At 37.2% G+C, this 27,037-nt stretch overlaps 1 protein-coding gene and 1 non-coding gene across 4 annotated transcripts in view; both read right to left on the reverse strand.

The window, feature by feature from the left end:
• Positions 1-27,037, reverse strand: part of SESN1 (sestrin 1) — a 106,793-nt gene that overhangs the window by 54,001 nt on the left and 25,755 nt on the right. The window lies entirely within an intron of this gene.
• LOC114677812 (U6 spliceosomal RNA) lies at positions 17,109-17,213 on the reverse strand. Its single transcript, XR_003729256.1, has one exon. It is a non-coding gene; the product is annotated as a U6 spliceosomal RNA (small nuclear RNA).

Consider the following 27,037-nt stretch of genomic DNA (forward strand, 5'->3'; position numbering starts at 1 on the left):
GAGGATTTTTTAGGGGGAGTAATAATAAATTACTGGGGTTGAGGAAGGATTAAAAGGTTTCATTTATTGTTTGGACTTTTGATTTCTCTGTCAATTTAGTTGTTAAATATGGGAAAGTTACTATGAATGTATCGTTTTAGTTGTGCCATTCTCATTCTTTGTGTACATACTTGTCCAAGGACTCTTGGGGTAACGCCAGCAAATTACATCAGGTGTTTCACTACAATGATTAAATTAAAACAGGAATTCTTGGTGTCGCTTCCTTGATTTTAACTTAAAAACAAATGAACTGTTAACCATATATGTGACAAACTAGCATAATTTTTATTTTTTAGATGGAGTCTCCCTCTGTCGCCCAGGCTGGAGTGCAGTGGTGCAATCTCGGCTCACTGCAAGCTCCGCCTCCCGGGTTCAAGCGATTCTCCTGCCTCAGTCTCCTGAGCAGCTAGGACCACAGGCGCCTGTGACCACGTCCGGCTAATTTTTTGTATTTTTAATAGAGACAGGGTTTCACCATGTTAGCCAGGATGGTCTTGATCTCCTGACCTCGTGATCTGCCTGCCTTAGCCTCCCAAAGTGCTGGGATTACAGGTGTGAGCCACCGCACTCAGCCCAACCTAGCATACATTTTTAAAATAATATATCCTCAATTTACAGAGTGTGCATCATTTCAAATTGCAGGCTGGGCACGGTGGCTCCTGCCTATGCTTCCAGCACTTTGGGAAGCTGAGGAAGGAGATTAGTGTGAGCCCAGGAGTTTGAGATCAGCCTGGGCAACATAGTGGGACACTGTTTCTATTAAAAAAAAAAAAAAAAAAAAACAAAACTAGCCAGGCATGGTGGCATGCACCTATAGTCCCAGCTACTTGGGAGGCTTAGGCAGGAGGATTGTTTGAGCACAGAAGGCTGCCGTGAGTTGTGATTGTACCAGTCTGGGTGGCAGAGTGAGACCCTGTCTCAAAAACTAAATAAATAATAATTTTTTAAAAAAATTGCAACATAAAAATAGCAGATGACCTTTTGCTATTTCTCGCCTCCAACAACAACTCAGCAAATCTACCAAACCTACTTGTAAAAGTACTCACGCCACCAACAAGTAACTATGAAGCCAAAGGAGGGATTTTGAGGACAATGAAAAAGTAGAAGTTATTTACCATAATTGTTGTTTTACTACATTTTTTGAAAAAGCAGGAATTGTTACATTAATATCAAATAAAGTAGACTTCAGAGCAAAGAAAATTACCAGAGACAGGGAGGGACATTATATATCATGATAAAAAGTTAAACCCACCAAGAAGATATAGCAATCCCAAATGCACATCCACCAAACAGCTGTAAAATATATGAAGGAAAACCTGATAGTACTGAAAGAAGAAATAAACAAATTCATAATTATAGTAAGAGACTTCAACATTCCTCTCTCAACAATTGCTAGAACAACTAGACAGAAAATCAGCAAAGATGTAGAGGAACTCAACAATATTATAAACCATCAGGATGTAATCAACATTTATAAAATACTCCACCTAATAAGAAAATACATATCCTTTTAGCATGCTCAGGGAATATATACCAAAACAGAATACATCATGGCCATAAAATAAATCTGAATATATTTAAAAGAACAAAAATCATGCAAAGTATGTGTTCTCTGATCAAAATAAAATCACACTAAAAATAAATAATAGAAAGATAATAGGAAAATGGAAGCCTGGACACATTTGCAAACTAAACACCACACTCAGAAATGATTCATAAGTAAAAGAGGAGGTATTGGGGAGATTTAAAAAATACATTGAATAGGATGAAAATGAAAATACAACATATCAAAATTTGTGGAACACAGCTGAAGCAGTGCTGAGAGGGAAATTTATAACACTGCATGCATACATTAAAAAAATAAAAAATTCAGATAAATGATCCAAAATTCTACCTCAAGAGCCTAGGGAAAGAAGAGCAGTAAAAACTGAGAATCAAGCAGAGGGAAGAAAATAATAAAGAACAAACATCAATGAATTTGAAAACAGAAAAACAAAAGAGTAAAAGAAAATCAGTGAAACCAAGTGCTGGTTCTTTGAAAAGAAAAAAAATGGAAAAACCTCTATCAAGACTGACACGGAAAATAAGAGAAGACATAAGTTACCAATATTTATTAGGAATGAAACAGAGGATTATTGCAAAAAAAAAACCCTGCAACGACCAAAAGATAATAATGGAATACTGTGAACATTCTATACTTATACATTTGACAAGTTAGACAAAATGGGTCAATTCCCACCATAACTCACCTACTATGAAATATATCACTTGAATAGTCCTATTACTATTAAGAAAACTGAATTTGTGATTTTTAAAAACTCCCCCAAAATAAATTCCCAAATCCAGTTTCTTTCACTGGATAACTCCACCAAACATCTAAAGAATTAACTCCAATTTTACATAGTATTTTCCAGAAAATAAGAAAGGAGGGAAAATTTTTCAATTATTTTTATGAAGCTAGTATTAGCCTAATACCAAAACCAGACAAAGACAGTACAAAAAAAGAAAAATACAGTCCTCATGATAATGGAGGCAAAAATCCTAAGCAAAATAATTAGCAAACAGAATTCCACAATGTATAAAAAGCATTATATGTCATGATTTAGGGGGATTTATTCCAGGAATGCATGGCTGGTTCAACATCTGAAAATCAATCAATATAATCTACCATTTTAACAGGCTAAGGAAGAAAAACCATATGTTCATATTAATTAATGCAGAAAAACATAGTAAATTTAACACTGATTTATGATTTTTAAAAACTTTCAGAAAAAAAAGAACAGGGTGGGAGTTACCTCAGCTTAATGAAAAACTTCTACAAAAACCTACAGCTATTTTTATACTTAATGGTGAAAGATGGAATGCTTTCCTCTTAAGATTGGGAAGAAGGAAAGAATATTTACTCTCATCACTCTTACTCAACATAGTCCTGGAAGTTCTAGTCAGGACAATAAGGCAAGAAAAGTAAAAGCCATACAGATTAAAAAAAAACAAAAAACAAAAAACAAAAAAACGGAATAAATACAACTGTCCCAACTTACAGATAACACAATGATGTACACAGAAAATCCCAAGGAATTTATAAAAAAACAACGAACGAACTAGAACTAATAAGGGAGTTGAGCAGGTTGCCGGATACAAAGTTAATATACAAGAGTGAATTGCTTTCCTATAGACCATCAATGAACAATTGGAATTTGAAATTTAAAAAATTACAATAAAAAATAAAATAGGTATAAATCCAACAAAATATGTACAGACTCTATACACCAAAAACTACAAAACTCTGATCAAAGAAATCCAAGATCCAAATAAGTGGAGAAATACTCAATGCTCATAGATTGGAAGACTCAATACTAGTAAAGTGTTCATTTTTCCCATCTGTTAAGTTCAACATTCCAATTAGAATCCTGGAAAGCTATTTTGTAAGTATCAACAAGCTGATTCAAAATTTTATATGGAAAGGCAAAAGACCTAGAACAGTCATACTGTTTTCATGACTCACTATAAAGCTATCATAATCAATACAGCATAATATTGGTGAAAGGCCAGATACACATATCAATGGAACAGAATAGAGAGCCCAGAAATAGACTGATAAAAATATGGTCAACTTATTGTTAACAAAGAAGTGGCCAGGCATGGTGGCTCACACCTGTAATCCCAGCACTCTGGGAGGCCAAGGCAAGAGGATTGCTTGAGCCCAGGAGTTCAAGACCAGCCCAAGCAACACAGGGAGACTCTATTCCTACAAAAACAAATATATATATATATATATATATATCCAGGCATAGTGGCACATGCCAGTGATCCCAGCTACTTGGGAGGCTAAGACAGGAGGGCCGTCTGAGCCAAGGATACTGGCACTGAGCCGTGATTACACCACCACACTCCAGCCTGGGTGACAGAGTGAGAACCTGCCTTAAAAAAAAAAAAAAAAAAAGGGGAGCACAGGCAATTCAATGGAGAAAGGATAGTCTTTCCACCAAGTGATGATGAACTAATAGGACATCCATATGCAAAAAAAAGAAAGAAAACAAAATGACTCCAGACACAAACCTCATACCCTTAACAAAAAGTAACTCAAAATGGATCACAGACCTAAATTTAAATTTAACATATGAGACTAAAAAACATCTAGAAGAAAACATAAGAGAGTATCTAGATCTAGATCACTCTGAATGATCTCATTCTTTCATCACTGACCAAACCTGTAATTACATCTCAGTCCTTTCTCCTGAATCTGAGGCCTATTTCTCTATCTGCTTAAAATATTTAATCTTGATGTCACACAGACATCTCGAATCAAAAAATAAAAAATAAAAGGCTGAACTCAGCCGGGCACAGTGGCTCACATCTGTAATCCCAGCACTTTGGGAGCCCGAGGCGGGCAGATCACCTGAGGTCAGGAGTTCGAGACCAGCCTGACCAACATGAAGAAACCCAGTCTCTACTAAAAATACAAAATTAGCTGAGCGTGGTGGTGCACGCCTGTAATCCCAGCTACTCGGGCAGCTGAGGCAGGAGAATCAGTTGAACTTGGGAGGCAGAGGTTGCAGTGAGCTGAGATTGCGCCATTGCACTCCAGCCTGGGCAACAAGAGCGAGACTCCATCTCTAAAAAAAAAAAAAAAAAACAAAAAGGCTGAACTCATCACCTTCCCCAAACCCATTGCACTACGCTACCACCTTTTATATTCCCTATCTCCACGAAGGCCTTATTATACCTCCAGTTGTCCAGTGCAGACACCTGCAAGTCTGTGCCTAGCTAGGCTCCTCTGACACCCTTACTAACCTCTTGTCAAGTTCTGAATATTCTACATCCTAGAAACTGTCAAATCTAACCCCTAACTTCAACCTCACTCCCAATCCCATCAAAACAGCCCCTCACCATGTCTCTCCCGGATTAGAACAATAGCCTCCTTTCTGTCTCAATGCCTTTGCCACCTTCTAGCCTATTCTCTACACTGGAGCAGTCTTTCCAAAATGCAGATCTGATGATGATATAACCCTTGATAGGTTCCCCCTAACTTTCAAAATAAAATCCAGATTCTTCACATGGCATATAATTCCATTTCAGATTTCATCTCTATCTATGTCTCCAATGATACTGAGTTCAACTTACTTACAGTTCTTCAAACACAGTAAATCTCATGATTCTGTACTTCTGCACATGCTAATCTCTCTGACCAGAGCACCTTATCTCTCACTTCTTCAACTGGCCTCTCCTTAGTCAGGTTTCAGGAGCCAGCTGAGGCATTACTCTTCTACAGAGGCTACCCCGACTACTCTCTTTCTGTGTCCCCTCATCCCCAACCATCCAAAGCTTTTACCGAATTCTCTTGCATGGCACTTACCAGTATATACCGTAACTGCCTATCTTGCCCACCTGTCTGCGAGCTCCTTGAGAATGAGATCATTGCCTTATCTGTTTATCCAGTGTCTGGCATGGAATATTACACAGAGTAGATAATACATGTTTCTGAAATAAATAAATCTGAGGCACGATATGGAAGAACTCTAACTGAAAATAAGAATTTGATTTTGAACTTGTATGGACTGAAAAAAAGTGTATTCTGTCCTTTGCTCTAAATGAAAAACTAATGCCTTAACCTTCAATAATTCATATACTTTGGAATATAAGTAAAAATATTACATTTAAAAGCTTAAAAAAATCTAATGCAATATTTTTGCTGTCAGCATTCACTGAAACAGTGACAAGAATGACCTTCACAAATGCCCTCCCTTTATCTTTTGTGTTCCAAGATCACAAAGGCCTCAATAAACATTCAGCTACCTTCAACTGACCCTGCTTGTATGTGGTGCAGGCAGTTTACCACAGGTGAATAATCTGAGGAGCCACCTTCCTGAGACATTCATTCCTCCACCTCCCTTGTTTACTCGTCTTGAGATCTGCACCACAGTATTGCACGGTGGGTTTAGTTAACAAAAGTAGTGAAAGTATTTTTAAAGGATTACTGTTAAAATGTAGTGACTGCATAGGAAATACCAAGGCTGTGCTCTGAAAAGGCAGGCACCTTCTCACACAACCAGGTTTATTAGAACAGATAGAAGGGCTGCTACAAAATCTTTCCCAGAGGACCTCTAACCTCTGAGAGGAGTGAACTCCTTCCACAGGGGATAATATGATGATGAGCCTGTGACTAGATGGCCACAAGTAGGAGAATTTTTTTATGTCAAATTTAAAAATCTTATTCCCTAATAGAGCTATGCTTATTTTTAACCTAAAATAATGCTTTTCATTACTTACCAGCTAAATTACCTATCTCCTCCTCATCCCTGCCTCCCATTCCCCTGATTCTAAATTTCAGGAAGATATGTCACAATTTATTCTATGTGTTCCTGCATACCCTGGGATATGGCCATATATCGCAGGCTGTAATCATACTCCAATGTGTGAAGTTCAGAGCTATAAAAAGTGACGGGATGAATACTGAAAACATAACAATGGCTTCCTTCTCTGTTTCCTCCACTAAACAGCAAGTCTCTCTAGGACTTAGTGTCTTTGTCCTTTTTGCTTAGCACGCTTCTTTGCACAGAGCTAGCTTTCAACAAACACCTGTAGAACCTATGTATGAATGAATAACAGCTATGATTTCTGCAAGGCTTTGAGAACATCTTGGCACATAAGAGTAGGAAAAGTTGGTATCAAAAAAAAGAGGATGAATGGATTTTTAAAATGTGTTATATACACACAATGGAATACTATCCAGCCATAAAAAAGGAATCCTGTCATTTACAGCAACATGGATGGAACTGAATTTATGATAAGTAAAATAAGCCAGGAACAGAAAGTTAAATATCGTATGTTCTCACTCATATGTGGCAGCTAAAAAAAAAAAGCTGATCTCATAGAAGTAAAAGTTAGAAGAGAGGTTATTAAAGGCTGGGAAGAGTAGGGGGAAAGGGGGGGATATGAAGAGATCTGCTAAAGTATACAAAATTATAGCTAGATAAGCAGAATAAGTTCTAGCATTCCATAGCACTGTAGTATAACTATAGTTAACAATATTACATATTGTCAAATAGCTAGAAGAGAGGAAACTGAATGTTTCCAACACAAAGAAATGATAACTGTTTGAGATGACGGATTTGCTAATTATCCTGATCTGATCACTGCACATTGTAATTGAAACACTACTATGTGCCCCATAATTATGTACAATTATTATGTGTCAGTTAAAAAACAAAAAATAAACAGGAGGAGAGGGGACATATATTTATATTAATATATTATCTACTAATATTGGTGTATAATATATATTATGTTGAAATCATTACATATATATTTACATGTATTTTTTAATAACATAGAACTGAAAGGAAATTAACTTACCAAAAAAACCCTCTTTAAAAAATTCTCAAGAAAGTTGCATCATGAGAATTAAATGTCAAAACAAATAAATACCCAGAGAAGAGGAAGTAAATAATTCTACATGTCTGACTTTGGCTTGAAACATAGGCAACAGCTTTAAAAGAAATTTTAAAATGGAGATTTATAAAACAATGTTGAAAACACAACAAAGGAAAGGCTGTAAGTAAAGGAACAACAACTGATTTTTAAAACTCTGTATATGAAGTAAAAATATTGGCCAATTTGGTGAAAAAGCCAAACTGGTGAATAGGCATCTGATTTAACTACTTTTTCACTTTTCAACAGGTTTATGGTATGAGACAACCTTGCTCTACTCACAATGGAAGGGAGAAACTTCAAATCTAAACATGTCCAAACAGCAATAACGGGCCCAACTCAGAGCTGTTCAAAGACTGACCAATTGTGCTACAACAGCTGAAGGTGGCGTCTGTCTGCAACAGCGCCATTAAGTAGCAGTCAAAACATTCAGGGGTTAGAAGCAGAGAACACATCCCCAGCCTAGAAAAAGACACACAGAATGCTATTTTTTAAATTGTTAAAAAAAAAAGTCATTTTAACGTATAGTGAATCATAGACTTTCCATCTTGCTAAGAAGACAGTATGGCAAGTCTTTAAATATTAAAAATAGACTTTAAATATATAAAACTGATTGAAGGAGGAAAAATTAGTTGGACTGGTCTGAAAGACTGATGAAATTAGCTTCCTAAGAGAGGCAGGCAAACATCAAAGCAGTCTCCAACTTTCAAATAACCTATCTATACAAATGGGCAGGCAGCAGAAGTTCCCTCCCATTCCCAAATCACAATACAGACTTAAACACAATCCTTAACTAAGGTCTCTCAGCCTAAAGGCAAAAGCTGATTTCCAGTCTGACCATAGGAAGAACAACCCTCCAAGAGAACCATCTTCTTTTAGTAATCAAAAGGAATTAAAAAAATACTGCTGCTGACAATCACTCATCTACCAGTAGCATCCCTTCCTTTCCATTCTTACTTTCTGGTCTCCAGGTTCCAGCCTAGCAAGGTAAGGTGAGAAGGAACAAACACAGCTTCTACTGCTTAGGTAGGGGAAATGTGGTCCCCAGCCACACCTCCATAGAAATAATATTGTTAAGTGGAAGTTTGTTATGGTTCAAGTTGTTCAATTAGCCTGACTTCAAGTAAGAAGGGCTGAATACCTTTTTTGAACTGATTCCTTAAGCTAATCACCAAGTATTAATACTGCTTAGACACAGAAATATAGCCTGAGTCCTAAACAACTCATTTGCAAACTAACTTCAGAAGCAAACAGGAAATCTCTTAAAAAAAAAAAAAAATCATTTCAGAAATCAGTTTCACGATAGCTTAAAACTCCTTTTGGATCAGTAGCTTTAAAATTGGTTTTATGAAACAGCAGGGTGCCATGAAATTTCACTGAGGATCAGAATATTATAAAGATTTTTAAAAAATTGTTTATTATTGAAACTGAGTCAGACAATAATGGTGCTACTTCAGTGAAAAATGTAACACATCAGTTGTGTATTTTTAACATAAAAGGAGTTGAACAAACTGCAAGACTATATATTAGTGAGTAATACTACATGAATGGACTCTTTGAAGGAGAAAATGTAACCGTTCAAGGAATGTTTAAATAGGGTCCTCTTATTACATTTTTGCTTACCATTAGAAGTCAAAGATGGGGTTCTAAAGCATGAAAAACATTTAAAAGCTTGTACAATTACAAAGAGTTTGGAAATTGTGGTCACTGGTTTTCTTTTTTTCTGTAATTGAATACAAGATAAAAATGATAAAACATTAATGTGACATTGTCTTACTCCATTTTGTGCCACTGTAACAGAATACCTGAGACTGGGTAATTTATTTAAAAAATCTTTTGTTTTGTTTTGTTTTCTCTTACAGTTCTGGAGACTGGAAAGTCCAGGGTCAAGATGCTGGCATTTGGTCTGATAAGGGTCTTCTTGCTATCTCCTTACATGGCAGAAGACAGAAGAACAAAGGCAAGTTAGCCAAACCCTGGGTGAAGCCTGTTTTATAAGGACCTTAATTCCATTAATGAAGGAGCAGTCCTCTGGCCTAATCACCTCTTAAAGACCTCACCTCTTTCACCTCTTAATACTATCATATTGACAACACCTAAATTTTGTAGGGACACATTCAAACCACAGCAGACATCAATGGCTTTTTATTAGGTTGGTGCAAAAGTAATTGTGGTTTTTGCCATTACTTTTAATACGACAGATGTAGAAGATAAGTTTCAAACCAAAGTCAGACAGGTAGCTGCAAATACATCAAAATGAAAATTCAACAAAGACAGGAATTGTTGCTTATTTATAATCTCATCCTCTTAGCCTAAAACAGTGGTTGGCACTTTGTAGTTGCTCAGTAAATAATTGTTAGATAAATGAATGAATGAAGTTTCCCTCTATAAATTCCAGAAATATTTGAGAAAATTTTAAAGATAATTTTTGTTAATGTAAAGTGATGTTTTACTGTAAGAAAGTATAAACTATACTGATATAAATATATAAGCATAAATACAAAATGATTAAAATTGATCATAGTCCTACCACTCAGAGAAAGCCACTACTATTATAACATACTGGTATATTTACTTTCAGTTCTCTTTCTTATGTATATTTTTAGACAGCTGAGATCAAACATTACTTAAAATAGTTTATCTAGACTTCAATGTTCACTTAAAGTTTTAATGTAATCCTTTCCCAATGTTATTGAAAATGAGGGTATTCATTATATACTTTTTAAATGTTGTATTTAAACATTCCAAAAGACCTGAAAACAATTTTTATCGACAAACAGGTTTTATATAAGTTACTGGCAGTAGATTACTCTCTAGTCATTGATACTTAATTTGTGATTAAAGACAAAACTATACTACAGGAAACATTTCAACCATTAAGTATGCAGTTTTGAGAAGAGATAGAATATTTCTTTAGTTCATTCGTCTCTACACTTGACAAATATTTATTGTTGACTTAATCCAGACTAAGTACTGAGAATACGATGAGCAAAACTACACAGCTACTACCCCACAGAGTTCGTAATCTAGTCAAGGGAGACAGACATTAATCAAACAATCAATAAATTAATTGAAAGTTATAAATGTTAGGAATAAGAGGTACATGGTCATATACGTCACTATTCAATAAAAGGAGTTGTTCTAGACTGGGGTGTGTGTGTGTGTGTGTGGGTGGGTGTGTTGTGTGTGTGTGCGCACAGCAGGGAATTGGGGGTAGGAGGTAGGTTGGAAACAATTTTGTCTAACATTTAACAAGTACTTCATTCAGTGTTAGTCAGGCCTTGTATTGGAAACATATGGCTTCTCTCATTTTCTTATTTAATAGTCACAGTATCTTATGAGTAAGAATTATCTTCCCTCACCTTACAGATAAAGAAATTCGGACTCAGAGATAAGTCAAATAACTTACTTAAGATTATACAGCCACTAAATAATGAACTGGGATGCAAACCCAGACAATAAGACAGCAGAGCGCTTAAGTCATATGCCACATATCCCACTTCCCTGCGTAACTGACAATTATACTAAGATATAAAGGATAAGCTGGTGTTAATAAAGCATGGTGTGGAGGAGGGGAAGACAGAACATTCTATGCAGACTGAGAAACATGAGAAAGCCCCAAGATAGGAGAGACTGCGATAAATTAAAGTGGGAACAACAGCAGTAACAAAGTCAGTGAACTAAGTAACATAGAGAGCAATGGGAAATACGGAGATGAGACTGGGAGATGAGGCTGGGCCAGTGAGAGCTCTCATGGGCCACATGAAGGCATTCCTAAATGCAATGAGAAGGCATTAGATGCTTTCACTGCTTTTATTTGAAATTCAAACACTTAAGGGAAAGAAAATTCATACAGTGTGGATTTCATGAATCAAGAACTAGAAGGACGAATACTCGCTCAGTTTTGAAAATATTTTCTAGGACCTATCATATCTGTACTAATAAATATGCATACTTCAGGAATTTAAAAAGTGGTAGCTTTTAAATACCCTTTAAAATAAACCAAATGTAGACAAATTTAACAGGTTTGGGTTTTCCTTCTGGGTCTGGGCAATTACATTTACTTTGTGCAATTTTAGTAGTTTTCATCTTTATTTTGGAATTACTTCTTGTCCCAGTTTTATCCTAGTCAATTTTTTATATTTTTAATATTATTGGCAAGACATTTCTTTTCCTTTTTTTCTTAATTTTTTTGGGGAGAATCTGGGAAAAATTCCCTGAACACAGATCTAAGTAATTGTCAATTTAATTTTCTGCCGATTATTCATACCAATGATGAACAACAAATTTACTTAAATATAGAAACTGAGACTAACTCTAGAAGTTAGGATGATGGAATAGAACTTAAATGTCATAAATCTTAAGAATATTAAAATAATAACCTAACAAAAATAGGAGGTAAGAGGAAGGAAAAAACAAGTTCATTAATTTTCTCAGTTTAACAGAAGAGAGTGATACCGTCTAAAGGTGAAACACACAGTTTCAAAAGATATTTTTATACCTGATTTTTTATAATTCTTAAAAAATACAGTAAAGAATTCCTTTAGAGCTCTATTGGGAGTAAGTATTATTTTTGCCCTAAGTGGAATTACTGATAAAAAGATAAAATTGTGTTACACCAATTTACGTGTCTATAAGCAGTGTATAAGAAAGCCTGGTTTATAACATCCTGACCCACACGAGGATTATCTCCTGAAAGACAATCTACTAAGATAGCAGGCACAAAAGAAATAATAGTCCCCCAAAACATTTCTTCTGTCATTGTGAAGCTGAGCTTTTTGGCACACTTGTTCAAAATTTTTATTTATAACATCCATTTTTCTATTTTTGTCTTTTGCTTTTTCTTATTGATTTTATAAGCTTCTTTATACATTAAGAATATTAACCTTTTTCATACATGATACAACTCATTTTTCCAACTTATGGTTTATATTTTAAATTTAAGGTGCTTTTTGATGTACTTAATTTTTATGCAATCAAAACTATCTTTTCCATTAAAGCTTTCTTCCTTTGTTTTTATGCTTTAAAAGACCTTCCCTAACTGAAGGTCAAATTAAATAGCAGTTCTATTTGTTAGTATGAGGTAGGTCCAAACTTCATACTTTTCTTCAAGAAGGTGAACAGTTGTTCCAGTATATCTATGGAACCAGCCGTTTGTCCGGAACATATGGATACGTTTTTGAGGCATGACATCTGCCCACACAAGGTTCTAATCCTCACCTCTACCTGCTAATAGCCACGTGCTTCTCCTTCCTGAAGAGAGAATCCTCTTTCTACCTGGTCCCTGGGTGAAAAGAGGAAAGGGAGAGTAGGATAATCCTGGTCCTCATCTCCCTTCAATTTATTTTTTGCATCTAACTCTCTTCACTTTCCTCTCCAATCCTTCTTGGGTCCCTAGTTTTTCAGACTCTACTTTCTTGTTTTCAAGTTGTGTGGTATTTTTCAGAAATGTAATTTGGTATTAACTAATGAAAGAATATATAATAAAAATAATGGTAGCCGGGTACAGTGGCTCATGTCTGTAATCCAAGCACTTTGGGGGGCTGAGGCGGGTGGATCACGAGGCCAGGAGCTCAGGACCAGCCCGGCCAAGATGGTGAAACCTTGTCTCTACTAAAAATACAAATAAATTAGCCGGGTGTGGTGGCAGGCACCTGTAATCCCAGCTACTTGGGAGGCTGAGGCAGAGAACTGCATGAACCCAGGAGGTGGAGGCTGCAGTGAGCCTAGATCACGCCACTGCACTCCAGCCTGGGGGCAACAGAGTGAGACTCCATCTCAAAAAAAAAAAAAAAAAAGGAAACCAGAATGGTTATTTCAATCAACAATATGGTTCACAGAAGTCTAGTAACCATTACAAAAAAATTATCACTAAATAAGATAGTGCCTAACAGAGATTATTTTTAAATTTCCAAAAATTGTGTAAGATCTATACTAATTGTCCATGATATATGGTAGGTACTCAGTATGTTTGTGGTTGGGAAGAATTTTTCTTTTTAGATCTGAAAACATATGCATTGGGTATAGTTTTAGATTTCAGAATTTTTACTGCCAAAATATTTTATGCCAACAAATGTAGAAGAATACAAAGGAGAAAACAACCTAAAATTTCCTCACAACAAACTACTTATGATTCACAATTTAGTAACCTTTAGTTATTTCTGTTAGCTAGGTGCCAGTGAGAACTTTATTTCTAAAACAACTAGAGAAACCACCACACTTTTAAAAAGGTAATTTTCACTGGGTGCAGTGGCTCATGCCTGTAATCCCAACACTTTGGGAGGCCAAGGCAGGAAGACTGCTTGAACTCAGGAGTTTGAGACCAGCCTGAGCAACACAGGGAGACCTCATCTTTACAAGTAATTTAAAAATTAGTGAGGCATGGTAGCCTACACCTTTCCCAGCTACTTGGAAAGGCTGAGACAGGAGGATAACCTGTGCCCAGGAGGTTGAGGCTGCTGTGAGCCATGATCATGCCGCTGCACTCCAGCCTGGGTGACAGAGCAAGACCTTGTCTCGGAAAGACAACAACCACAAAAAGCAATTTTCTGGGCTACTTCTAATCTCCTACAAGATGCATCATTAACTCTAAGAACAGGCAATACAGGCAAATTAAAAGTAGTCACTGTCATCAAATGCCCTGGTAGTGGCAGAAAATGGACAGTAGGCTAACCCAAGTTCCATTTCCAGCTTCCTTCTGTCTGTCTCTACTACAGAGGCTATGAAAGTTAAACACCTGACTTCCCAGCCTCCCTTGAGAAGCTATGTTACACAGTTATCACCAATGAGATACAAACAGAAGTCTGCTAGCACTGTCTCCTTTCCTTCTCGCTGTGTAGCACATATTTGTGATGTGTAGGAGGCAGCTTCCAAGATGGCTCCCAATGATGCCTGCCTACTGAAGGGACTACTTCCTTGTATAGTCCCTTCCCATACTGTATCAGGGTTCTGTGAAAAAAGAATATGGCAGGAGTGATAGCTCACTTCCAAGATTAGGTTATAAAAGACATTGCAACTTCCATCTTGTTCTTATCTCCATCTGTCCTCTCCCTCCCCTGACACACACACTCTAGACCCTCCCCACTCTCTCAGATCATTTGCTCTGAGAGAAGCCCACTGCCATGCCTTGAACCCTGTAGAGAGATCCCTATGGTAAGGAACTGAATCCTCCTGCTGACAGTCATGTGAGTTAGTTTAGAAAGCAGATCTCCAGCTCAAACAAGCCTTCAGAGGACTGCAGCCCCAGCTGGTATCTTGACTGCAACCTCATAAGGGACCCTGAGTCAGAACCTCCCAGCTAAGCCATTCCTGAATTTTCAACCCTCAGAAACTATGTGAGATAATTAATATTTATTGTTTTAATCTGATATGTTTTAGGGAAATTTTGTTACACAACAATAGATGCCAGAAATATAGTGATGCCTGAAGGTACAACAGCCTTTTTACAACCTTGATACAAATCACATTCTAAGGATGGCAGTGGGCTTTTATTAATGTAGTTGAACATCACATCAGCTCTGGACTGCCTAATTAAGACTTCTTGTGGAGGCAGACCCCTATCTGTTTCTACTACATAGTAGGGTTTTTTGTTATTTGCAGCCAAACACATTCCAGACTGACATCAATTCCCAAAACTCAATTACTGTTTCTAAAGAAAGGTTCCTCTTATTGAAGGATCTGCCTCTGCTCCGAAGTTCATACTTCTCTTATCTTCTGGAACCCAGTTGTTCATTTCATGATCCAGAAAAAATATTCAGGCTGTCCTGCAGGAACTCCTAGTATTTAAAGGCAGTCTCAAGGATTATCCCCTTCATTCAGCAAGCAATTACAATACTTTTAGTAGAATGCCAACTTTTTAAAACATGTCTCCCTTTGACATACTAAAAACTTCATTCAGCTATACCCCAAAACACAAAGAATTCAGAAATGTATTCCAAGCTGCTGGATCATATAATCCATAGGAAAATGAGTTTCTCTTGATGATAATCTGCTATATCACATGAATTCCAGGAACATGTTTCAGCCCAAGAGAAGGAACTGGCTGTCTCTAGATGAGGTTCAATCATGTAACACATGATGTTTCAGTCAATGATGCACTGCATATGCAACAGGGTCCCCTAATATTGTATGGTATCTTTTTTTTTAACTATACTTTTCCTATGTTTAGATATATTAATTAATTAATTTTTTGAGGCAGGGCCTCGCTCTGTTGCCTAGGCTGGAGTGTAATAGCATGATCACAGCTCACTGCAGCCTTGACCTCCTGAGTTCAAGTGATCCTCCCACCTCAGCCTCCCAAGTAGCTGGAACTACAGGCACACACCACCACACAGGACTAATTTTTGTATTTTTGTAGAGATGGGGTTTCACCATGTTGCCCAGGCTTAGATATATTTAGATATACAAATAATTACCATTGTGTTACAACTGCCAGTGTGGATTCAGTACAGTAACATGCTATACAGGTTTGTAGCCTGGGAACACTAGGTTACACCACATAGCCTAGGCGTGCAGTGGGCTATACCATCTAGGTTTATGTAAGTACACTCTGTGATGTTTGCCCAATGACAAAATTGCCTAATGACATTTCTCAGAACGTATGTCCATCATTAGGAGATGTGTGACTGTACAGAAAGAGTGAGAATTCAGCTCAGAAAAATCTCTCTTAAATAATCCCACATTCTCCTCCTAACTGCTTATCTCTTTCTAGATGCCAAAAGATGCCAAACATTGTAACACATAACAGAAGAAAAGTTTCATTTGGCACAGAAGTCAAAGTAATTTAGATCTAGTGACCTTGCTTTGTTTTTTCTTTCCAAGTGAACAATTGCTCAGAGATAGAAGCAATGCATCCCCAGAAGAGGAAGAAAAATGACAGGAAATCCCGATCCACACTTGACCAAAATCATCAAACAATCTAGGCAACTGGTGTTCACTTGTATGACAGCTTTTTAAGTTGTCAGCAATTCTTGGCAAATACAAGAATAGAAAATAACTTCAGTAAAACTCTGAGCTAAAAGGCTTAATATTCTCATGGGTGTCTTGCCCGTATAAAGGGTGGGTGGGTGGGGGGGTACCTAAACAAAGGAAATTTAGTCAGAGAATAAACCTGCTGTAAGAGATAACATAATCCAAAATATCAAGTATACTATATTTGAGGAAACACCAAATTTAAAATGAAGTTTTTCAAAATTTATGTAACTCCATATATATCACTTCATATATATATACAAACACACACACACATATAATTTACAGATAATAACTTCTTAACATTTAACCAACCTAAGGAAGCTATTTCTTAAAATTTAATTTTAAGATAAATTCATTTTAACTTTGAGATTTAAAAAACAGTCTAAGATCTTTGAAGCTAGCCAGAGTACATTCCTGGATTCTAATAGTACTGCTTAATCATAGCCAAGCAGACACAAAATGGTGTTTCATAAAAGTGTGATAGTTGCTACTGCAATGATCAGTAAGTTTGCTTTTAATGTTTATTCAGTTGCATATTTTCAGAACATGACATGGATTGCTAAAGCCTGAAACAGCTCCTTGATTTCAAAACATGGTCACTTCCATAACGGCTATATATAAAAAAGCAGAATAAGAGGGCAAAATTTTGTTTGCATTTTTATTTTTAAAATATGGAATGCTTACACATTTGCATGTCATTCTTGCGCAGGGGCATGTTAATTTTCTCTGTATCATTCCAACTTTGGCATATGTACTGCTGAAGCAAGCACAAGGCGGGCAAAATTTGAAATGCTAGTTTCCATCCCACAGAGACCCACACAGTACTCCTTACATCATACTTAGAGAAGCTGTCATATTCATGCATATTTTTGCTTTTGATCTATGAAATTAATTTAGGGATAAATTCAGTTCTACTTTTTTATTTTTCCTTTGCTGCCCCTACTGGCTCTTCAAATAACTTACAATAACATATTGTTTTAAAAAGTTACTTATGATAATATTCCCGAGACTTTTCTGCAATTTGACGATGTCGTCCACTCACAGGAAGACAGGCCTAGACTGTAACAATGAACGTGAACTCCACCAGAGGCAAGACAATGTGACTAAACTCAGGGACTTCCCCTTTGCTACACCATGGTACTCTTTGACCTACTTTGGTTTTCTACAAATCATCCCTTTAGTTCTCAGCCTGAAAGCACCAAAGCTAGGCCTCTGTTAATCATAGATTAACAAACAATAACAAACAACAAAAAAGAGAAACACACATACGTGTAAACACACACACACACACACACTTTAGATGAAGGAGTAAACAATCTAATCTGTGGAAAAAGCCACACCACTAAATAAAACATTAACAAAGGATAATTTTTTTTCTAGAATAGATTCTAAAAAATTTAAAAGGAGAATTTTTAGAGAAATATTTTAAGAAATGTAATAGCTTTTAAAATTAGTGTCTTGTATATGTATCCTGATCCATAGATCCCATCTTTTGCTTAAAGCACCTGTTTATAAAACTTTACAATTTCTTTTCTTTTTTTTTTTTTTTGAGACAGAGTCTCGCTCTGTCGCCCAGGCTGGGTGCAGTGGCCAGATCTCAGCTCACTGCAAGCTCCATCTCCCAGGTTTACGCCATTCTCCTGCCTCAGCCTCCCGAGTAGCCAGGACTACAGGCGCCCGCCACCTCACCTGGCTAGTTTTTTTTGTATTTTTTAGTAGAGACGGGGTTTCACCATGTTAGCCAGGATGGTCTCGATCTCCTGACCTCGTGATCCACCCGTCTCGGCCTCCCAAAGTGCTGGGATTACAGGCTTGAGCCACGGCGCCCGGCCAGACTTTACAATTTCTAATTGGAGTGGGAAGAGAGATCTGACATGCTTGATTTGACCTGCCAAGTCTTTTTTCCTTTGGGAGAATATTCATCTGCCTTTTCTATTGATTAGTTCAGTACTGTGCAGTTTTATGAAGAGTCTAGAAAAGTGTTAGGTGAAAATAAACAGCAATGACAGTGAACTAATCTATTTTAGAAGGAAAATTCCTCAAAGGCAAAGACAATTCCCTCACTCATTTACCTTTTTAGGTCACAAAAAGTAGGCCATCAATAACTATAATTAGTGCAGCATCTGTAGGATGCTCGATTCTACTTTAACTACATAGAATAATTTAATCTCACTTAAATTATAATTAAATGAGATCAGTACTTAATGTGTCATAGAGCTATTAGTAAGCTTCAGAAAACTTGTTACCGGAATGTAGTAATTGTTCTCCACAAGATGAATGACCAAGGGAATCAGGAATAATGACATAATCTTCCTTCTCTCTGTGTTAAATTTATGCCAGGCAACTTTCAATGTCTCCAGGAAAAGTATCCACTGCTCTTTCTATCCTCCCCTCCCAGTCCTTGCATCAGGACAGACCAATTTCAAATCAAATACATTTAAATGGTTAAATCAATACATGTATATGAACCCTGATTTAATTTGTGATTAAATTGCTACTCAGAAAGTTAACAATTTCTTTTAAAATGCATTTTACTTTTTGAAATACCTCACACATATTATTCATAACTCAGTTGTATATCTGACTTTAAAATGTACATAATCTGAAATTAAAGCAACAGTAAGTTACTCCTAATTTTACATTTCCCTTAGGAAAAAAGAACAATGTACTAATATAGATACCTGTGAAACCACATCTGATTCCATGTATTAAACCTAAATAATAGACAGGCATGCTATCTAAGAAAAAAACAGCCTTGACCAAAAACTTTTTTCAACGAATATGTAGAAATTTTATATTTGTGTATAACATGTAAAATAAAAATTTTAAATTTTGAACACTTTGTTATAAATGAAAATTGTACTATGTATTTTAAGCAAAAATTAAAGGGGATGCATCAGAATTAATTCTACCTAAATATTTCGGAATATGCAGCAAACTTGATATTCATCTTCCTCTTTTAAATTAATTAACCTGCTGGGTGAGGTGGCTCACACCTGTAATCCCAGCACTCTGGGAGATGGAAGCAGGTAGATTGCTTGAGGTCAGGAGTTCGCGACCAGCCTGGGCAACATGGTGAAACCTCATCTCTACTAAAAATACAAAAATTAGCCAGGCATAGTGGCATACACCTGTAGTCCTAGCTCTTCGGGAGGCTGAGGTGGGAAGATGGCTTTAGCCCAGGAGGCAGAGGTTGCAGTGAGCTGAGAACGCACCACTGCACGCCAGCCTGGGCAACAGAGCGAGATCCTGTCTCAAAAAAAAAAAAAATTAATCTAACAAATATTTATTTAGTTTTTACTATGTGCCTAATGAGTGATGAAAAAATAAATGATGAGAAAACCCTGATATGGTCTCTACCTACATTAAACCTCACTTTAGTGGAGGACAGAAATTAATCCAAGAATTATGTAAGCATGGTAAAATATGGTGCTCTGAGAAATAATGAGAGAGAACGGATCAAGTTAGGGAAGCTCTAGAAGGCTTTCTTTTTAAGAGACAGGGTCTTACTCTGTCACCCAGACTGGAGTGCAGCGGGGTAGTCACGGCTCACTGCAGCCTTGAACTCCTACTCTCAAGCGATCCTCCCGCCTCAGCCTCCCAGGTAGCTGGGACTACAGCCATGAGCCACCACGCCCAGCCTAGAAGGCATTCTTGAGGAAGTTAGCATTGAAAGAAATCTGAAAAATGAACAGGGGGAGTTTATTAGATGAATAAGAGAGCAGAGGCAAAGCTCTGTCCAGGTAAAGGAAAAAGCATGTCAAAGGCTTTTGAGCAAACATAAGCAGCAAGCAAAGAGGGCCTCTAAGTCTGGGGTGCACAGAGCGAGGAAGAGCACATCACAAGATGAGGCTGCCGAGGTCAGCAGCCAGACCACGGAGGGCCCTGCAGGGAGGCTGACTATTCATCTTGGCTTACCCCTGTTGACTTGGCGTAATCCCTTCTCTCACAGTGTCCCAGTTTGGATGATTAATTATGTGAGGCCATGTAAACACATTTATCTTTAACCAAAACACTATGAGAAGTCATATATAAAAATTTTAAGGTGGTGTGTGCGTGTGAGAGAGAGACAGAGAAAAAGGTGTATTACAACATGAATTAATACACAGTAGTCCCCTGGTATCTGTGGGGTACACATTCCAAGACCCCCATAAATGTGTGAAACCACAGGTAGTAACTGAACCCCCTATGTACTATGTTTTCTCTTATATATATATGGCTATGATAAAGCTTAATTTAGAAATTAGGCCCAGTAAGAAATTAAAAACATTAAGTAACAATAAAATAGAATAATTATAGGAATATTCTGTAATAAAGATTATGTGAATGTGGTCTCTCTCTCTCTCAAAATACCTTATTACACTGTACTGCTGGTAAGCGAAAGCAAGGGAAGTGAAACCATAGATAAGGTAGGACTGCTGTATGAAGGTAAATATACAACTTCATCTGCAAAGTTTGAAACACACTTCATAGTTGGTCTCAGGGAGAACAAGATATCTGACATTATACCAAATGAATGGGTAATAAAGTCTTCCTGCAGAGAGAAACAGCCCTTGGTCACTGCCCTCCCTGTCTGAGTCCTAGAAAATCACCTTGCAGAGGTCGGGCAGGCTTCTGGCCTGAGAGGGGAGCATGAATATGTCTGTCAGCCAGGGTAGAGACACACCTCTATATTAGAGAGAAGAGGAGAAGGAAACTGCCAAGATAGGCTCAGGAATAACTGTTTGAAGAGAAATAAGTAGGAGGTTGGGGTGGTGGGAGGGAGCACATGAGAAAAGAGAGGAAGTCTGCCCTTGGGCAGGGGGTTAGGGGGAAGGCCAGCAGGCTGCAAAGACCAACGACTTGCCCCAAATTTTCCATGAGCCATACCCAATAGGCAACTCAATTACAGTGATGGGACCAGAGGAGATAGAGATGATATGGAAATGTTCATGGAGACACAGCAATCAAAATTTAGGGAACCACAGCTGGGGAACTGTCTGCTCATCCCGACTGAGAACTCACTATCTTGCCAGTGAAGATGAGTTTTGCCTAATCCTTGAATCCTGAGGTCTTCTCTGAGATTAATGCTGTGATTACTACTGTTTCCCCTTTGCATTTTCCTATGTACCCTTGCTGATCCTTTTGCTTTTAAACTTTTGATGATACTTTGATTCAAATATGTCTTGTGTTACCATCTTTTAATTTGATTGTCTTTCTACTCAATCTACAAATTCCTCACCAGGGGAGTTTTAACCACTTACACACAAAGCTGTTCATTATATATTGTGAAGTTAATGCATTTCAAAAGAAGAAAAATACCTTCTACAAGTTGTCTGGTACCCAAAAATGTCTGAAAATAGTTATCCTTTTAAAAAAGAAGAAAAAAGCCAAAAAAACTAAAAAAAATTAGATTTTCATTTATTTTACCCCAACTTGTAGCCTTTTACTCTACCCATATCAATGCTGAATTAAATAGAAAAAATAAAATTAAGCCATGTATAGATTTTGGATCTAAAGAACTGAAATTCATGACATGGAAATTAACAATGAATGGTAAAATCATCATGAAATAGTCTTAGAATCTTAGTGAACCAGTATTTAGCCTTGTCACTAAACTGGCTTGATTGGTATCTGTCAACTTCTAGAGTTTCCCCCACTGCCCCCTTTTTTTCCTGCAGGCTATGATCATTCAGATCCTCAAACAGCTATACCCTTATGTTCTTGATTATATGCCAAGATGATAAATAAAGGTTTATAGATGACTCCAGAGTTAGCTCAGAGTCAATAAACCGAAAGGTGACCTAGTCCACATATCAGGCTATAATGGAAAATAGTGTATTTAGCCCCAAAGCATCATGGATTCAGCTACCTAGACAATACTCTGCCCAATGATGTACTAATTAACACCAAAATAGAAAATGATTTAGGATAGTATGTACTTTAGAACAAAAGGAAAATCTGAAAGCCACAGTTCATCATCCATCACCAAATCAAAACATGGGACATAAAAAATATCAAATGAAAGAAGAGAAGAGAAGAGAGAGAGGTGGGGTGAGGGAGAGGGAGAGACGGAGCGAGGGAGAGAGAGACAGAGAGAGAAGGAAAGAAGGAAGGAAGGAAGGAAGGAAGGAAGGAAGGAAGGAAGGAAGGAAGGAAGGAAGGAAGGAAGGAAGAGCAAGCATAGATTATATGAAGTATAAACAAGTCTATATGGCTAACAGTATACTTTCATGTTGGCAAAATCTGTGTGGTGATAAACTAGTAACAATTTAGCAATCTCTACATATGTAACAGGCAAAACAGCAACAACAGCAACAATAACCAGTCCTCTGTTTTACTTTCTACACTCTAGTTGCCTGCATGTCTTCATATTACATACTGTGACAATTTAAAAATAGTTACCAAGAATAGTACTGTGTCCTCTTGTTTTCCTCATCAAGTATGTAACATAGGTTACCTGTCACATAAGAAATTGTGCTATTTGAATTGCAAAATTTTGCACTTATTTTCAATCCCTCTCTAAGTTCCCGAATTGAATAGCCCATTAACTCTTTTTCAGTTCTCTATTCCTATTATTTCCCAGTTTTACATCTATTTTCATAACCTTTATAAGCATATATTTTCCTTAACTATAGGCATACCTGAGAATCATTATCACTATCAGTGTTCTTACAGGTTTATAAAAAAATATTATTTTCCTCTAATACTATTATTTATTATGATTCTCAGATTAAGAATAACTATTGTTATTTAGTTTCTTCTTTTCCTGTTTCCATTTACTCATTCAATTTTCAGAGATTTCTTTTTATTTTTCCAATTTCGAAAGAAGTAACAATTCACTGTGATTGAAATAACTAAAATATAAATTCACTTGGTTTTTAAAAATCACCCAATTGTCCCTCTCACACATTCCTTTCTATTTGATCATGAAGACATAGGGAGGAAACTCTGAAGCAGAGTCATTTTTCTTTCTTAAATAGCTTCAAATGTATAACAAGATGACTAGAGGATTAAAAAACAAAGAAAAGCAAGATATTGGGCCACTGTAATAAGGACAAGGTTGCAGGCCAAAAAATAAAATAAATGTGTGTTCAGGTGTAGAAAAGACTCTGGATCACACATTCGTCTTTCTGACATATGTGATTGTAATATTCTTGGTGTCTTAAAATATTGACCCCTTATTAAAATACAAAAAAAAATTTCTTTAAAATATTAATTACTTTGATATTACTTTAAAATATTGAAATTATTACTGTACCTTTTCTCTATTATAATAGAAGATATTATCTATAATTAGAATCTAAAACCAATACACTGAAGGTATTTTACAAAGTTAGAACTCCTTTTTGTCTAACGTAAGAGCCTAAACTAAGAGTAAGATCACCCCTTAAATCTTAAAAGAGGCAAATTTAAGAGGAATAAAAGAATCAGTACTATCCATACTCAGTGAAAGGTAAAATTATGAAACTAATACAACAGTTCCTGGTTCTACATTCAAATCAATTATTTCCAACTAACACATATATTGACAGGTAATACAAAGCCTTTGTTAGATCCTGTATCTTGATTTCTGGCCTAATAATATGTCCATAAACTATGTGATTTCTACCAAACTCTCTCTCCCTAGAGCCTTTGCTGTAGCTTCCTCACAGGGAAGAAGCAAAACACAAGCTTGCTTATTTTTAAATCACGAAGGTTTGCTGTTTCGTGATTTTTTTTTTTTTTTAAGTCACTATGATTTGTTGTGATTTTTCTTGGAGCAGTAGGGGAAGAGGGCTATTATTTCTCTCTGTCTCCCTGCAGTGAGTTAGGGTAAGGAAGGAATGTGGATCCCTCTGGGATAAAATGAAAAAGAAAGTAGATGGGAATTATATGTGGGTCTACTCTATTTCCCTTAGGAAATATTGACCAATTCAAGTAACGAAGATCCAGACATGTATCATAGCACTGAGATCATGTGATGGCATTTAAATTTTAATAAAAATAAGATGAAACTAAACAAGTCAACTATAGTCTTCTGTTTTCAGGTATGTGTGATATGAAGCAGAAAAAAGAGGCTCATGAAGATACCTCAAACGGAGGACACACCCATACCACTTGAATAACCAACAGATATAAATGGATATTATTTTTAAAAGGGAAGAAATAATGACCATTCCAAACAGAAACATGCTGCAATAGTGAAAGACAGTGCTAAGCTTAAAAGTTTCAGAGAGACTATGTAGAGAAAAATGGATTTGCCTGGGTCAAGTGTCAATGAAGACTTACAGTACAGCAAATGTAAGTCACACTTGAAGTAGCAAACAGATGCCAGAATACGAAAGAAACTCTCAGATCTGGGGGAAAAAAGCAAAAAGCCATCATCATCTTATTATCTCCTTGGCCCTGGTTCTTCTGGTGCAATATTCGCAAAACCAATTACGTTTCCTCAGACAGGCCTACTTTCAAAATGTATACTATTCACCTTTCATTCTAATATAAGTTTTTGTTTGTTTGTTTGAGACGGAGTCTTGCTGTGTCACCCAGGCTGGAGTGCAGTGGCACGATGTCGGCTCACTACAAGCTTTGCCCCCTGGGTTCACGCCATTCTCCTGCCTCAGTCTCCCAAGTACCTGGGACTACAGGCGCCCGCCACCACGCCCAGCTAATTTTTTGTATTTTTAGTAGAGACGGGGTTTCAGCATGTTAGCCAGGATGGCCTCGATCTCCTGACCTCGTGATCCACCTGCCTCGGCCTCCCAAGTGCTGGGATTATAGTCATGAGCCACCACGCCTGGCCCATTCTAATACAATTTAATCTGGTTGCTTTTCTGAAGAGGGAAAGAGTATATAACTCCAAGAGCCTGTAGTCTGGATGTCCCACCATCCTCCAGCCCTTGCTGTTCAAAAAAACAGCTTGAATCTCAATGCCCCCTCACTCACTACAACTTCCCCTCCCCATCTGTAGGTCTCCAGTCTCTCTGGGCACAAAGGGATTGTATCATTGTCACTGCAGCTCCTCCACACCATGACCAACTTCCCTGAGCTCCCATGGCACCCTCCTGCACAGTGCCCACCCTGCTGTCACTCCACAGAGCATCATTAATGTGCAGTCATCAAGGGTAGATGTCTTTTATGGACATTTTGGAGGTAAAAGATAGTAAAAATAGGAGAGAAAATTCCCCAAAACTGAATGCTAAATATGATGACTGTCCTCCAAACTCAAAGAAAACAAAAAAGGAATGTAAGCTCTTCAAAGGGAGCCATTTCATTGGCAGAGCCTCATTTCTATGGCTATAGCTTTGTGTTATTACCTCTTCCTCTCTCCGGTCTTTCCTCTTCCATCTCTTAGTTTTGAGTACTCAAATCCTATACACACTTCCTCAGGACTCTCAACTGCACTCACCTTGACTATTCACGACAGCAATTTATTTTTGCTGCTGCCTTATCCTACCAGATCAGCCCCAAGTACTATTCTTTTCACAGTCTCAATCCACTCATCAAGATGTCTTCCTAAACAGCATGAAACAGACACAATACAGGTATGCTGGATATGCTCTAGTTGCCCTTGCAAATTATGTACCTGCCCTACTCTGAACTGTTTTGTGTTTCAAATGCTCACCATTACGGACTATATCATTATGGTTCCCTTACTGTTTGGTTTATGATAGAGAGGCACTAACAAATATTCTGAAGGCAGAAGTGGGTATATTCCTCTAATGAAGGCCACAGTTCCTGTTAGGCAGGCAGGCTTCTCTTATAGCTGCAGACCTCATTGAGTTCCAGTAGCTACACTCAACCCTTGCCCCTGAAGTATGGGGGGGACAGTGACTTCCAGATGTCACTAGTTCAGAATGCTCATCATCCCTTATTGGTTTCTCTTAATCCTGCATACACCTTTGTAGACAGTCCTTTTTGTCTTTAGTCGCCCGATCTGAGTGTGCCATCCGTTTTCTGCTAGGATCGTGGCTGATTCAGAAGGGAGGAAAATAAACTAATTAAAAATTTAATTGACATCCTCAGAGAATAAAATACTCATAATGTAAAAACCAGTTGCTCAGCTAAAGTAACAATCTGAGAATACAAAAGAGTTACTGAAAGTTAAAAACATGGCTGCTAAACAAACATGTCAATAGAAGAACTGAATAACAGAACTGGGCTGAAGGGCAAATTTGTTATTTGGAAGATAAGTTCAGGGAACTCTCCAAGATATAAAGTAAAAAGACCAAAAAAGAAAGGGTATATGAAAAAAGGTTAAGATGAAGGCCTAACACTTAACTACTGGTCAAAAAAAGGACAGACATAAGAGATAATAGAGAAAAAGTAACAAAAGAAATGATAGAAGAGTAATTTGAGATTCAATCTTTATGTTGAAAAGACCCAAGTATAGGGGAGAGAAACATTCTGACATACACCGTGAAATTTTTTTTTCTTTCTTTCTTTTTTTTTTTTTTTTTTTGAGGCAGAGCTTCACTCTTGTTGCCCAGGTTGAAGTGCAGTGGCGCAATCCTGGCTCACTGCAACCTTCACCTCCTGCCTCGACCTCCCAAGTAGCTGGGATTACAGGCGCATGCCACCTAGCTAATTTTTTGTATTTTTAGTAGAGATGGGGTTTCATCATGTTGGCCAGGCT

The sequence above is a fragment of the Macaca mulatta genome, chromosome 4 (genome assembly GCF_049350105.2).
Source record: "Macaca mulatta isolate MMU2019108-1 chromosome 4, T2T-MMU8v2.0, whole genome shotgun sequence".
NCBI lineage: Eukaryota > Metazoa > Chordata > Mammalia > Primates > Cercopithecidae > Macaca > Macaca mulatta.